Source organism: Phasianus colchicus, chromosome 23, assembly GCF_987193195.1.
Source record: "Phasianus colchicus chromosome 23, bPhaCol1.hap1.1, whole genome shotgun sequence".
Lineage (NCBI taxonomy): Eukaryota > Metazoa > Chordata > Aves > Galliformes > Phasianidae > Phasianus > Phasianus colchicus.
In genome coordinates, this window is record NC_143458.1 from 6,427,182 (window position 1) to 6,442,662 (window position 15,481).

General features: G+C 47.7%; 1 long non-coding RNA gene across 4 annotated transcripts; it reads left to right on the forward strand.

The window, feature by feature from the left end:
• The first annotated feature begins 1,849 nt into the window (after window positions 1-1,849).
• LOC116232974 (uncharacterized) lies at window positions 1,850-10,885 on the forward strand. 4 transcript variants are annotated; one of them, XR_004167851.2, is made up of 4 exons: window positions 1,850-1,898; window positions 8,261-8,336; window positions 9,336-9,495; window positions 10,008-10,885. It is a non-coding gene; the product is annotated as an uncharacterized LOC116232974 (long non-coding RNA). The 4 variants fall into 4 exon arrangements; XR_016459599.1 differs by lacking the exon at window positions 10,008-10,885 and adding an exon at window positions 6,468-6,646 and having other exon boundaries at window positions 1,864-1,898; window positions 9,336-9,984; XR_016459598.1 differs by lacking the exon at window positions 10,008-10,885 and adding an exon at window positions 6,468-6,589 and having other exon boundaries at window positions 1,864-1,898; window positions 9,336-9,984.
• Window positions 10,886-15,481: the final 4,596 nt, after the last annotated feature.

The window sequence follows — 15,481 nt, forward strand, 5'->3', positions numbered from 1 at the left end:
GCTCGGCCGCTTCCCACATGCTGACTAATCCATTCTTTATTAGTTAATAATGAGCCATGCTAATTAACAGCAGAGACAGTGGCTTCCCCTGCCATGCCACACATGCCCCTGGCATGTTGGATCAGTGAGGAGGTGGCCGACATGGCTGCATGGTCACCATGTGGGACAGGGACCTGCTTTTAGGGGCATTTCCAGGTCTCCACAGAAGAGAAGTTTTTAGATGGGGATGGAATTGTGCAGGAGGGCTTCACACCAACCCCACCAGCAGGTCGTGGGGTGAAGGAGGGGATAGGATGTCTCACATGGGTGGGACATGTTTATGAGATACTGAAGGGTCCCCACCGGAGAGACCCATCTCAGCCCTATGGAGGATCCTGAGAGGCTCAGATCTTCTCACACAGCAACAGCCCCAAATGAATTCCAGACGTGGGGGCTCTGAAGGCATCAGTGCCCAAAGGCACGTGTCTGCCTGCTCCCAAGGGGCATTCTGGGACAGGACACAGTTGAAGGGGGAAGATCCCACCCAGGAGCTGCAGGGCAGGAGCAGCATGGAAGTGGAGTGATCTCAGCACGGAGCTGAGGCTGCAGAGGAGCATCTCGGGCTGCTGAGCTGCTGGAGAAACAGATGGCACCAGGTTAAATGTGAACTGCACATCTAAAAAATAAAAATGGTGTTTGTGCCCTTCCCTGCACCTTTATGATATATACAGATACAGAATGGGGGTTTATTTTGTTCAGAGGAAAGCATTTCTCTCTCTCTCTCTTTTGCTGTTTCGGACTTTATTTCAGTGTCTGCCTGGCAGAAGCTGGGGAGCGCAGCTGCTCTAGCAGGGGGCTTCAGCTGTGGGAGTGGGCAGAGCTTAGGGAACAACCAAAGCTGTAATGCAATTAATTGCAAGAAAATCCTAGCGGGGAGTGTGCCAGCATTCCCATATCCCTTGGCCATTTTCTAGATGGATAAAGTCCTCCAGAAGAGCACGAAAGCAATGTGAGGATCTAAAAATGCCATTCTCCAGCCTTGCAAACTCAGATCATGACTGCGGAAGGGGAAATGCCCCTCCCCACTCTGCCAGGGATTGGGGCACACACTCATTTTGCTGCTGTCATTAAGGTGATGTCAGCATAATTACCTCACCCAATGAAGTAGCCTGTCCCTTTCTCCCATTTATCCTCCCAGAGTGCAATTATTTGCAAAGGGCTGTGCTTTCATACAAGCTGGATTCAGAGGGGGCAAATGGAGAGATGAGAGCCCCAGCAGAAGGTTTGCAGTGGGGACCGTCCTGCCAAGCCCTGCCCACAGCGTGGCCCATTAATACAGGTGGGACAAGCAAACCAACGCTGTGTGCAGCAGGGCACTCAGACAGCTGCAGTTAATGGAAGGATTGCTATTCAGATGGAGACAAAAGAGAAAATGTGCGTTTTTGGAAAAATAAAACTTGCACTGCTTTTTTTTGTTCTTTTTTACTTTCTTTCATTTTCTGCAACCCAGCAAGAAAAATATATAATTCATGTTGAGATGGGGAACAGCTGAAGGATGTACAGCTGAAGCCGTGGCTGAAGCAGCAGGAGGGGACCCAGCGGGTGGGGGGTGCAGGGCTGGGGAGGGCAGCAAGCAGAAACACAGCATCATGAACCCCCAGGGGCCGCACTGCCTGCTAGGCAGAGAGGTCAAGTGCTTGGATATGGTGTAGTAGCAATGCTGAATCACAGCCTGAAACAGTGATGGAGCACCTGGTGGGAAGGCAGGGCCAACCCTGGGCAGCTCAGGTGCATGCAATGTACTGAGTGATGGAAGGGATGGAGCCAGGATCCACCCCTTCCCAGCCCTCATTTAAGGGCTGGCAGTGGAGGTAAGGGGGTTTTGCTGGAGGTCCCTGCATATTTGAGGTCTTCCAAAGGTAAGCAGTTTCTTTCTTGTATTTTTGTGCCCCCATTTGTTGCATTTGAGCATATCCTCACTTGCTGCAGCCCAGGACTTTGCTACTCCACTGTCATTCCTGCACTTTCCATCACATTACAGTGTTACTTATGGGCTTGCCAATTAATTAAACTTCTGGTTGGCCCTTTGAAGAAAAGGGGAAACAACCCCTCCTTCCCCCCAGAAAAACAGTTTTTTAGGTGTTTTTGAAAAATGGCAGAGAAATATTTTGGCACTTCTGCAACAAAGCCTTTCACTTCAGAGGTATTGGGATGAAACAGCTGAGAGATGTTTTTCAGAGGTTTTCCGTTCTTTAAATCTTTTTTAACCTGAAATTATTCATCTCATTAACATAATCCTGAATTCACACCACTCTGCTGCTCCTTAGACATTGTTTCCAGAAGATGCACAGACTGATCAAAAAAACCTCTCTGGTGCGTTGACTTAAAGCCATGATTTCTGCCCATATTAGTGCATTATTCCTCACTTCTACTGTTCTGATCTCTAAATACACCCATCATCTGGTGGTATGTGATGCAGCTCTATAAGAAGAGCCAGGGCAGCCTCTCCTGGAGCTCCTAATGTGGCTGAGGAGGAATGCACACTCTGAGATTCACAGGGCTTGGTTTGTTGAGATAGATCTGAAAGTTTTGCCAGCATTATATAACACACTGCCAATGTGCGTTTGCTTCTATCTGTCCCTGATTTATATATATATATATAGATATGGTCCATCTCAGTTTAGGTGCATCCTCATTGCTATGCGTGTGTTCTTGTAACTCATGCATCCCTTAGGCATGCTTCTGCTCTGTGTGTGTCTATAGCACGACTGTGTGCACCCCTTTGCATTTGGATGCACCTGCAGGAAGGTGAGGCTGGTTGGATAAATGTGTGGGTCTCTGTAAATCTCCACTTCCAGTCCTATCAGTAGAATGAGGTGCAAGGAAAGCTGTGTTTCTGCATGCACAACCCCAAATATAGGATCTTAATAACAGTGATAAAATGCTGCAGGCAGGGGAAGTCTGGGGGACTTTTTCCTCCTCCTTGGCCAGTTGAAGCAATTCCACTGTCAGAATAATTCTCAGGATTTCATCAGAAATGTGCTGTAGAAACTCTTTGGGCCAGCAGTGCAATGCAAGCTGTCTGCCCCTGACACTATGATGGGACACCTGGTGTTGCAAGGAGTGATGCTTATCCTTGGTGCCACCTGCAAGATGCAGGGCTCTGGGCAGGGGAAATGCAATAACCCGGAGCTCACGATACCCAGGGCACTTTGTTAGCTGGATTCTCACTTACACCCATGAGCACAGCTCCTGCAGCCCTCCTCTGTGAGAAGCTCAAGTGCACCTGAGACGCAGCTCCTCCAGAGCAAAAAATCTCCTTGACTACAAGGAGTGAAGTGGGTTGGGATCATCTGGGGTTGAGTTAAATCTCCTTGACACCAAGGTGGGTGAAGGCTGTCCTTCACTTGAGAAGGGAAATATTTAAGCTTCTTTCTGAGGCTTAATTTGCAAACTGAGGCATAGCAACTGTGTGGGTACAAAGAAATCAAGACCTCTCATCACCTGTATCTGAGCAAAGGAGCTTCCTTAGCTTCCCTCCTAGCAGAGGTCTCCTCCATGGAGCAGATGTGTGGGCAATAGCCGGGGTCAAGGAACTCTTCAGGACTTGGCTCTCAGACAGACAAAACTGCAAAGAAACGCCCAGGAAACTGTGAGCTTCACTGCAGTGATCCACCTGAATGCTGAGCTTAATTACTCTAAAAGATGATGTGATGATGTGAGTGTAATGGGAAAGATCTGGTGCCCTGGTGGCTGAATCTCTTGCTGCTTGGGGATGCAAATGTCTCTAGGAGTTGATGGTGGAAAGGAGCTGGACCACAAGAAGTGGAGATGGTGGGGGATGTGTCTCCATGAAGAGGAGGAGGAAAGAAAGATTTGGCTGTGGTACACAAAAAGATGCTCATCTTCTTCTGAGTGGGTAGTGAGGCTGTAACAAATGCAATGTGATAATATCTGGGCTGGCATGTGTTCAGATGAAGTGATGAGAAGTGTTGATGCTTGGGAACAAGGATTTTGGAGTTGCAGTTCACCGAGACCTCCAGGATCTTCAGATATTATTTGGGAGTCATCTCTGATGCTGCTGAAGACCTCGGTGACATGACCTGGGGACACCCACATAGCCCACCATCAGGGTCCCCATGCTGACAGAGCAATGGGATGCAACGCGTTTGCTGATTCATTGCCTCTCCAGGCAGTGCTGAATGACCCTCTTAGAAGCTTCCCTCAGCACTTAATCAGCGAGGAGCCTGAATGTGGCATCCTAAGGACTTCTCAGGTGAGACACATCCCTCCCCGAATAACAAAACAAGTTCACATATGAGTGGAGAAAGAATGAGATTTTTACCACCTGATTGCAGCCTGTTCCCATGACTGATGCACAGAGGCAATGCTTGCTTTGGTGCACAGCCTATTTGCTGTCTCTTCACCATACTCATTTCTTTGAAGCCTGAGCAGCCTCCAGATCGTGCAGTGATCCTTGCAAGGTGACACAGGGCTGTTCTCATTGCAGGGACGGCAAAGGGAGAAGATAACTGGCTTAGCAGGTGTTGCAGTGTAAAAGCTGCAGTGGAGCATAGCCTCAAACTCTGCTTTCCCAACATACGTTACCCCAGTTACTGGTTGAACCATCAGAGTAGTGGAATAATGTCCGTATTCTTTCTTCACATCAAAAGAAGATGCTGGAGGAATTTGGCCACTGGCTGAAATTCAGATTTCTACCCTTTGAATTGCATCTTCTGCTATTGCTGTGTTACAGCAGAGCAGTGATGTCAGCACACCCGTGCTGGATGCTGCCCACATTCAGCAGCTCAGTTATTGTTATTGCTGTTGTTACAGAATAAATCATTCCTTAAGCTCCTCTCTTCCATGGCAGATTGTCCATGAAAGACTTGCAATTTCTGCATGGAGACACACAGGTTGACAGACTAAATCAAATCAGTAATCAAATCCAGATCCCATCTCCTACTACCTGGTATGAGTTATTGGTACCAGAAAGTGTGGAAGGAGAATCTGCAGGCTGCAGTTCAGGAGGAAAGAAACAGGGAAGGTTTCTGCTTAGATCTGAGCTAGAAAAAATGTGGAACTCTCCCACTTGCATTGTTTATTTAATGGTATTTACTCTTCTGTTTCTGGATATTTGAGGGTATAGCAGATATAACATCTGCTGTCTGCAGATACGAGCGAACCAGAGCTCAGAACAGACATTCACAGCTGCTGACACCGAAGTGGGAAGTGGGGAGCACAAGGGCTGAATGGAGCAGGAAGGTTTCTCTTCAACCTGGACAGAAGTTATCTGGAGTCCTATTTCATACATGAATGTCTTCTACTAAAACTTATTTGCCACGGTGATCCCCTATTTGGCATCTGTGGCACCAAGAGGTGGAAGTTTGCCCTCAGAGCAGCTGGAGGAGGCACTGTTACTGGGATCTCCATGTTTCTTCATTGATTTTTGTTTTCCTGGTGATGTAGGTCCTCTTGCTCATATGTTCTGATACAAGCTGAAGTTTCCTTGCCCTCAGACTCAGCACGGTCTCATTGCCATGGATGAGAAATCAGAGGAGCACAGCAGCACTGGTCCCTGTGCAGCTCTGCACTGAGGTCAATACTGAGCTTGTCTCTCATAACAGAACTCCTCACAGAGACAAGCAAAGCTACGGGCTCAAAACTGCACTTGTTGCTTCTCCTAGGATTTTTGGCTCTAAATCATCCTTATTTGGAGAAATTACTTTATTTTATTTTTTAACAAAGAATGAAGTTTAGAATTTTGATTTAGTTGCATCAAAATAGAGTTTTCTCCCTCTGGCAGTGGAGATTCAAACCTTTACTTCACACTGCGGGATGATGGATGAATCGCCATATCCCCCTGGTGCTGTGCTTGGCAGAGAGGGCAGTGCTGCCTGGCTGTGCAGCCCCCACCTTCCTGCTGCTCCAAGGGCAGCCAGCACTGGAGAAAACAAATGGGAGGATGGATTTCTTTTCATACCATTCTAATAGAGTGACAAGGATGGAGCAGGATACCTCCTGACATACAGCAAAATCCAAACAAGCCTGAAGCTGTCCCTGCACCCTGGCCTCAGTTTTGCATTTGTTTCTAAATGTGACCGAGTACCAAAGTATCAGCAAAGGATGAATAAAGCCCTTCCACCACTACAAATAAAGCAGTGGCTCAGAAATGGTGGTGAGAGATCAAGCACCCAGTTTCTTTGTGCTGAAGAACCACAAGCACGTGTGGTTAGGCTTAATCTCTCCTCAGGAGGTTTCCACTTTCCAGACCCATGCAGGCGCTCACCCCACTGCTGGAGTTTCATGTCCCAGTGGGATTTGAGTCCCCCACCCTTATTGCAGAGTGCTGACAGCTGCCTGAAACCTGCGGTTTATTCTCTCATGAAAAGCCATTTATACATACTTACCTCTTTTCATTTTTTTCAACTGCAGCCCCGAGTTTATTCTCTCTCCCATTTGCACTTTCTCATTCTTCCTATTTGCAGATGCTGCTTGGCAAGGGGCTCGTGTGTTTTAAAACACTGCAGTGGGGCTGCAGCTGCATTAGCAGGAGAAAAACTCACGTTTGCCCAAAGAAGGAGGCAGAATCCCATCTGGATTTAGCAAGGTCAGAGTGCAGCCACCCTGAAGCTGAACGCCAGCATGTTGCTGTGTGTGCTTTCAGGTGACACGCGTTTCTTGCTAGAGAAGAGATTATATCCAAGCAGTGGGATGCGGCCATTAAGAAGAAAAACTCGCTGCTGCCCCATGCAGCACTCATCCAACTGTAAAAGAAATCCCTCTCCTTTCTGTGCTGGTGGTAATTAAAACCACCAGGCTCGTGTCTCGTACCCATCCCAGGGAAGGCTCAGGCTGTGCCTTTGCGAGGGATGTGGGGTTGCACTTTGTGCACTCAGTGCTTCATGTGCCATTGGCTTTTTGTGGATACAAGCCCCATCATCTGCATCTTTTCCCAAACCTCTTCCTTTTGCAGCACTCCCACCCACAGAGGGTAAGAAAGGGGAGATGTGTGTATCAGGCCATGGGCACTTCCACCCCCAAAACCTGATTTGCTATTGTGGAGCATTTCTAATAGTTCGTGCAAAGCCTTTTGTGGAATAAGGTAAACCCATGGGAGTGCCTCATCTCTCTGGGGAGAGCTGCTTGGTAGGAGCTTTGGGTTTGCTTTGGCAGTGTGGTTTCAGAAAAAATCCTTCTCAGTTTCCAAGGAGGAAAAAGTGAAATATTTTTCTTGCTATCAGAGCCATGATTCAAGCAAGAAATGTGGAAGCAGAGTTGGATGCCCACTGGCCCCAGATTGAGGGATGTTCTATGATGCTTTTGTCCTTCCTTCCCTCATGGTAGCCCCAAAAGAACTTCTGAGCTCCTGCTTCCCCAGAGCTCCTGAATGCACTCTGCTTCAAGGGGAAAAGAAATTTCTGCCAAATTTGGCAGTTTTGGTTCCTGCTACCCGTGTTACAGGCAAGGGCAGATAGCGGGTACTTCCCTGGGTTTTGAAGAGCATTGTCATATAGGTGATATGGATACAGATGATATAGATGGGGATGGCGTAGGCAAAAGTATAGGTGTGGGTGTAGGTACATTGGATGGATATTAATAGGAATGATTGGGATATAGATTAAATTCATGTGGATATGAATATATATGTATAGTATTGATGTGAATATGATAATATAGATGTCAATACAGACAGACATAGATATATACACATATAAATACAGACGGACTAGATATAGATGTGGATATCTAGATGGTATCTGATATAGATGCAAACATGATGCTACAAGAAAAACTGGTTGTCTGGGGGCATAGGCACAGTTTTGACCACTCAGCCCCACTCGGAGGAGGAGGAGAAAATCACCCACAGAACAAGAGGTAAAAGCAAGGGGAGAAAAGTTGAACCAGTCAACTTGAAACTCCTGCAGAACCCCCCGCTGGGAGAAAAAGCATTTGTTACATTAATCGGTGCTGGAGATAGCGCCAAACAAATGAAAGTTATTAAAGGAAGGGAGATGGATGGAACTCAAGTCATCCGTTTGTTTTGCCAGCGCCAAATTCGTTTCCAGAAAAAGCCCTTATCAATTTCCAGGGAATAGTTTGCCCTGTCAGTGTCGACTGGGTGTTAATGTTCTTTACGGCTCCGTTAGAGCCGGTGCAGTGACACCAATCTAAATAAGGGAGGAAGGAAGGCTTAATCAGCCTGTCACTGACCAGTTATTAACATTTGAGAACAAGGGCATTAAAGGAGAAAATTCTGAGAGGTCAATTTGTACTTCAGGAGAGGAACCAAAGAGATAAGGAGAGACAACTTGGAGGAGAAGCACAGCACCAGGCAGCCTACAGCCACGGGAGAGGTGAGAACACCTCTACAGGGCACCCACAGCACTATTCATCCCCAAGGATGGGCACTGAGCAAGGAAATGCTGACTCCTGGGGAGGATCTGAATGGTGAAGGGCAGAAAAGGCATTTCCCCCACTGAGGGACCCCAGCCCTCCCCTGTCCTTGGCAGCACTGTCCCCTCCCCACTCGCACCCCTGGTGTGGCTGCATCTCCGTGGGGCCGTACGTGATTGCTGCACAGCCCCATGGGATGAAAGCTGTGTGCTTAGATATGGTTTATCCCTTCCAACCCCTGATGATAATCCGGGATTAGTCCTTCCAGCGTATGATTACGTTTTGCCCACTCGCTTTGAAATGACACCATTCTGGCCCTTTTCTTTCAGCTTGTCCCACCAACCCTTAGGAAAACTGTTTGCCAGGCTCTGATTAAACCCTGCATGCAGCAAAGTCCCACCAGGATCCCAAACAACTTCACATGTCCATTCTCTCCCCTTTTCCTCTGCTGAGCTACCCATCCCTCCGTCATGCCCCTGGGGACAGGGCATGCCTTACTATGCACAAGTGCATATATTCATTTCCCATAATAAATATGCAGTTTTGCCAGCAGCAATGACTCCTGACCAGCATTCCCCCAGGCAGATGGATACATGGGAAGAAACCGTCTTGTAATGTCAGCCGGGCTCCATTTGGGAGCATGGCATCAGCTGGGAAGCCAGTGCTGCTGCTCCCCATTAGGTTTATTCGCTATCTGTGTTGCTGGGCCATTAAAGGAGCTGTGTGATAGCTGTCTGGCTGTTCACAGGAGCAGTGGAGCAGCGGGAGAGACAGCAGCTGTCCCTCAAATGATTTCTCCGAGGGGAACAAAAAAGAGAGAGAAATAAAAAAATTCTGTGACAGAGGAGTCAGGAGAGCCAACTTTCCTAGCGGTTTTTTATTGCTATTATTATTTATTTTTTAAGAGATTTGATTTGTTTTGTTTTCAAGCTCATTTCACGTGTCATTCCTGCTTTCAGAGTAAGGAACCTGGCTCTGACACCTCCTGATCCTGTTAAGGCTGGGGATGCTCTCTGGGCCGACTGTGCTGCTGATGGTTTGTTGGTTCCTGCCTGAATGAATGCTGCAACCTCGTGTTCAGGGTTGTACAAAGGATGGATGGATACTTCTGCTGTAAAGGTGGATGCAGCCCTCTGATTCCTATGGCCCAGTGCTTGATCCAGCCCTTATAGCTCCAGTCAGGGTTTGAGTGAGAATGCAAGTCCATTGTAATTCACTGGAGGGGGAAAAAGTAATGCTGAGCCTCCAGTCCCAGTTCTCACTGCTCCGATGGCCCCTCCTGTAAGATTTGAATCTATGAAAGATGGTTTTAATACCCAGCGTGCCGCAGGGGTATTTGTTTGGTGACAGCACACGTTAAAGTCAACCAGCCCAAATCCAACCAATAAATAAACCAAGGCTGAAAGTTGGGCTTGCCACAATGTGCTTGGGAGGGAAGTAGGGAGATAGATGGATTTTATTATTGCTATTATAGCAATTATTATTATTATTATTATTTATTGGGTAAATAGAAGGGAAGCCAATTCTGTCTCCTGGTCCAAAGGCCCAATTGCCATGGCTGGCTTGCAATGACAGAGCACTGTGAAACAGCACAATAGCGACAAATTATAAATCATTGCCTTTTGTTTCAGATTGAGTGCTGAGAGTCAGCGACTCACCCTCCATTGCTTTCCCATAAAGAGAGCTCAGGAGGAAAATAGAGCTCAGCAGGGACCCCACACCAGTGGGGCTGAGGGCTGTGTGTTCCCATTCCATTCCATCCTTACTGCCCCCCGAACACAATGGCACACAGCAGGATTGCAGAGCAGAGGTTGCCTGCCATGAGCCAACCCAAACGCCACCATGAAGCATTGAATTTGGCTTTCCTCTCCTCATTAGAGCTGATTACACTAATCAACATGTTTGTTTGGGGTGGATGTATTTTGTTGTCCTTTTTTTTTATTATTTCTTTGGAACATGAACAACTTGGCTGTTGCAAGAGAGGGAGTTCTCAAGGGGAACTACAGAGACCATCCACCTCCTCCGGTATGTGGGTGGGTGGAGCAGAGCCTTTTTGCATGGCACCACTTCCTTGCACTACTTCATTTGCAGAGTGCTCTGAAAAGGATTAGCTCTCTCCTAGCGACTCAACCACAGCCTTCCATGAAGTGGTTTGTTACAATGCCTCAGTTTACCCCAAGGAACTGCAGGTTTTGCTCTCACCCCACTGTTAGATTAGGTTCATTTCTGCAAAGAAGAGATGTAGGGATGCTGGACAGTAAGGTAATGCTGGCTGGGTTACCCAGGGCAGGATGCACCGTGCTGCAGTGCATATCCCTGGGTGCATGGTGCTGCCGAGCTGCTCAGGTTTTAGCCAAAGCTGCTGTAGCAGCGAGACACCACTGCTCACACACTTCAGTCCATTAAACCTACAATGGATGATCCCCGTGGATTAAATAAGACTGTGATTGGGAAGTTCATTTGAAAGCTTTCGCCGGTGTGAGCTCCGAACTGCCCCAGCCTGCTGCACTACCGCCTCAATCAGCATTAAATTCTGGATCAGCCTGGCTGATTTCTGAAGACCTCACATCTAAAGGTCGAGCAGATCATCTGCTGCTGAGAGAGAGAGGGGGGCAGTGGGAAGCATCGCTGCAAGTCGGGGATCCTGCTGCACTCTGTGTCCTGATGCCAGCAGAGCCCAGGGACCAAAGGGAGCAGGCAAAGCCCAGAGGCAGCCCCAGAGCAAACAGATCCAGAGTTTTCACAAGAAGAGGAAACGTCTCCATAAAGCAGTGCTGAGCAGCAGGGACATTGCAATGTCCAGAGCAAAAGGTTTGGTTTAGTGGAGTTTTTTTATTATTTTTATCTTATATATGAATTTTTTGGGGGAAATAGAGCTCATTATGATCCAAAAATCAAAACATGAAAGTGAAGCCATCAGGTAGAAAAGGAGCTGAAGGTTGGACCTGCTCCAGCCAGACTCAACTCTTCCTCTGCCTTCCTCCTCCTCCTGCCCCAGAGCATTCTCCCATCCCCTCTCTCCAGCCCACTCCCCACACACAGAGCAGCTCCCTTCAGCCCTCCCAGCGGCATACATCAAGCTGCCCACCAACCCACTGCCCTCATTCCTTCTATCAGCATTAGAAAACCCACAGCAATTCATTCCAGCATTACTGTTTCAACAAGGCTGCCATGTGATAACGCTCCCGGCCCATCAGCGCTCGCAGCTGCACGGCAGATTAGTTATATTGTGCTGTGAGGCAACCAGCAAAACCATCAGTGAGGCACTTACAGAATTAGGGCCTGGCACTTAATCGCTTTGCTGGTGGCTGCGTGTTATTAAATTCCCCCGAGTTCAGCAACTTTGTAGCCTAGCTCCAGTTTTTGTTGTTGTTGTTTTTTTGCTACAAGGCTCAGAGCAAAGCTTGGAGTGCCTGGGGAGCTTGGGTGAGCCAGGGTCAGGAATGGCATCCAAGAAGTGCTCTCTTTTAATGCCACCAATCTATCTTGGTACTTGAAGCAAATAGATGAAGGCAGTGGTTTCTCCAGGGGGCTAAAACGACTCAGTCCTGCTGAAGTCAGTGGGCGTTTGGGGTGGAATTCCTCTCATCTGCCTTTAGATGGAGATATCTTCAACATCTAATCCTTATTACAAACACTTTGGGATAAGTTGCCCTCAAGGGGAGTCTCCTTATAAAGAAAATATGGGGAGCCCCAAAACTTCTGGTCAAGTCCTGCCTCTGACTTGCTGTTCCCTCCAGGGAGGACTCAAGGAACAGGAGAACAGTTGGTGCAAGGAGATGCTGGCAAAGCCTTGCCCATCCAACACTGAAGGATTCCCATTCTACAATAAAGGACGCCCATCCCGTACCAAAGGACTCCCATCCCATGTCAAGGGACACCCATCCCACACCAAAGGGCGCCCATCCACAGCAGTGCCTGTGCATACCCTGTGCATACCCTGCACAAATTCAAAAAAAGAGAAGAGTGGGAAAGACAGACTCGTGACCCACCTCTCTGCTGTTTTCCAGGTCAGTCACAGCACCTCCTGATCTCCCACCTCCACCTGATTTAACCCAGCGCTCCTTCCTGCACCCCACCCAAACCAACCCTGTGCTCTGAGGAAAGGCCAAGAGTGCACAGCTTCATTTAGAAAGCAGAGAGAAAAACAGAGTAAGAGCATGGACTAGAAGCATATTAATATTTAATCACAGCAGGCCAGAGGTTGCTGAGGCAATCGCTGTTAAATGTTATTGAAACAAAGCATTCGCATTCCCAGTGTGTGGGTAGTTCAGGAGCTGCCTCTCTCCGGTCGGTGATCAGGACCACTGCCATGGGTAAACCTTCCTGCAAGGACTTCTCCCTGGGGAGGAGAGGAAAGAGTCCTCAGGTGAACAGGGAACTTTCCCACCTGGATTTCCATTGAGAGGCAACAAAATACACCAGGGAAAAGTGATGATTCCATACACCAGGGCTCAGTGTGTTGGGAGATGTATGTTTGTATACCCAGCTGTTAGTATGGGTCTAGCTGGGTGTATTTTCATAGCCAGCTATACCCATAGCTCCATTATCTAGATGTACAGAAGCAGAGGGTGTAGCCCTTTTCTTGTCCTTGTCCATCTTTGGCTCTCCTGCCAGATACCTCCTCCACCTTCTCTCTCTACTATCCCCCTGCCCAATATAAGATCCTTTTCCAAAACTAATGAAGTAGCCCATGCTCTGTAACTGTTCACTCCTTCGCTGATGTTTTGGTAGCAACTTGCCCGCATTTCCTGCAGCAAGGTTCTCAGAAGGCTTCAAGGAGATGTTTGGAAATGAGCTTCAAGGCTTGGTGTTATATCATACACTGCATTGCTTTAAGTCCTGCAAAGGGTTAAAGCTTGAGCAGCAGCTCCTCACCACCTGATCTGACATGTCATTAGCAGGTTTGATATCTCACTTTCATCAAAGTGGGATTTCTTTCCTGAGAATTAATTCTGATTTTTGCCCGCGCACAAATCATTAGCCCAGCTCTCCAAATGAAGTGCTAACATTTCCTGTCACCTCCTGCTCCTCACTGCCCACAATTCCTTAAAGCTGCTGCAATCAAGACCATGAAAAGCTAATCAATTAGGCCCCAATGTATGGAGAGCTCATGAGCCACTATGAAGAGCACAACACATCATTACCTTGTGAAATCTCCACCTACAGAGCAGATGTGTAGAAAGCAAAAAGCACAGTGTGGCCCAAGGTTTTTTCCCCCACTTTTACCTTCACCCCAGTGCTCCTGGATGTGTCAAGGCAAATCTGACTCCTTAAGTGCTTCAGGATAAGGAGAGGAAACTTGTCTTCTCCCTCTTGGCAAATGGAGATGCTGCACATAGGCTGGGTCCTCCACATGGCTCTGCATTACAGACACCCTGAGCCAAGCGATGTGGGTTATTCCCCCAGAGGATCACACCATCCCCACATTTCCTTGGAAAATCACTTTGTAGAGGATTGAAGTGAGTTTTCCCCCTGTTTCTGACTGAAAACCAGAGAGTCATACAAAAATGCCCCTCTGAAGTGCTCAGGTCTAAGCCACCAGCCTCAGCCAACCTTTCCCCTGAAGTTAAACCCAGGCATCTGCATCAAAATATGAGATACAGCGCTTGCCTGCCCTCAGATTTTAGAGCAGAACAGTTGTCTCCATGGAAACCCACATTTTCTCTTTTTCCCCTATTTTTTTTCAGTTCAGAAACCAGAGCACCACAGCAGGGAGCGATGCATGGGGCGAGGTGAGAGCACCCACTGTAGGCACCAGAGCTGCAGGAGAGACGAGTCCTGTTTTTCTGGAGAAGAGCTGTTTGTATGGGATGTACCTCTGAGCTTTTTCTAGAAAACCACTCCTTGGTTAAAGAAAATGCCTTTCCCATAATATCTCAGATGCACTGGATGTGGGCTGGGGAAGTCCCTTGCAAGGCAGGTGCACACCTGAAGCCCAGCCTTGGCCTCCAAATGCCTCCAGCCAGGCTGTTTCCTCAAATTACCTTAAAGACAGGCCTATCTCACTCCTGAAGGTGAACATCAGGAACCTGCTGCACGTTTCTTCATGGCCTCAGGGCTGCTCTGAAGGCAGATCTCCCCATGGACTTGTCAGATCAGAAAAGAGCACGCCTGTGGGAATGAAGGCAAGCCTCTGCATCCCCAGATCCTTTTTGTTTCCAGAGCTAAATGTCTTCCCAAAGGGTAAAGTCCAAACTGGGGCAAGGTGCTGATGAAGAGCTGTGGTCCCCCTCAACCCCTCTGATCCCAGCGTCCTTTCTAAAGGTTGTTCATCTCCTCCAGCATCCTTGAAGCATTTGGCACTGGCCACCTCTTGGGGAAAAGCTGCCAGATGGAGATGAAGAGAAGGGGTTTAGCAGTGAATACCTACCCAATGAATTATCCCCTCTGGGTGAAAGCTGGAGTTTATCTAGCATCACTCCTAGGTCATTGTTAAGGATGCCCCAGTGCCTGGGGCTCCCTCATGCAGAAATTCCCTTCCATAGTGTGTGCGGGATGCTTTCTCCAACCTGTATTCCGGGGATGCAATCTCATCCATGTACTACTTTAATGTACATAAACACTTATTGTTCTGCAGGACAAAAGCTGCAGCATATTAATATCGTTATCAACAGCTCCCTGTTATTGCTGCACTCAGTAATTACGCCTGACGACATGCTGAATGACAGAAGTGAAGTTTAAGGTCAACCACTGAAAAAATTAGCATCGGCTTCTGTCTCTCCAGAGGATGGATGGAAACTACAATATGGGTCTCAAATTTTCACCATGGAGCCCAACCTTTGTGCACAGCGCTGCTCTGCTCCGCCTCGCACACAATGTTCTGGTTTGAGGCTCTCATCTGTCTGATTTAAGAAGTTTGCCATGGTCCTTCCTGGCAAGTTATATTTACAGGTGAAAATGCGGGGTAATGTTTAGAGGTAAGTGGTATTTATAAGTACATACGCAGGGAAATGTTTACAGGCAAGATACTCACGGGTAATTATAGATCAATACTTCAAAGTAGAGTAAATAAGCAGGTAAAAGACCTTTGCCAGTGTGTTACAAATAAATATTTAGATACAACAGATGCATGTAAGTATGTGTAGGTTATAGGGAAGAGATA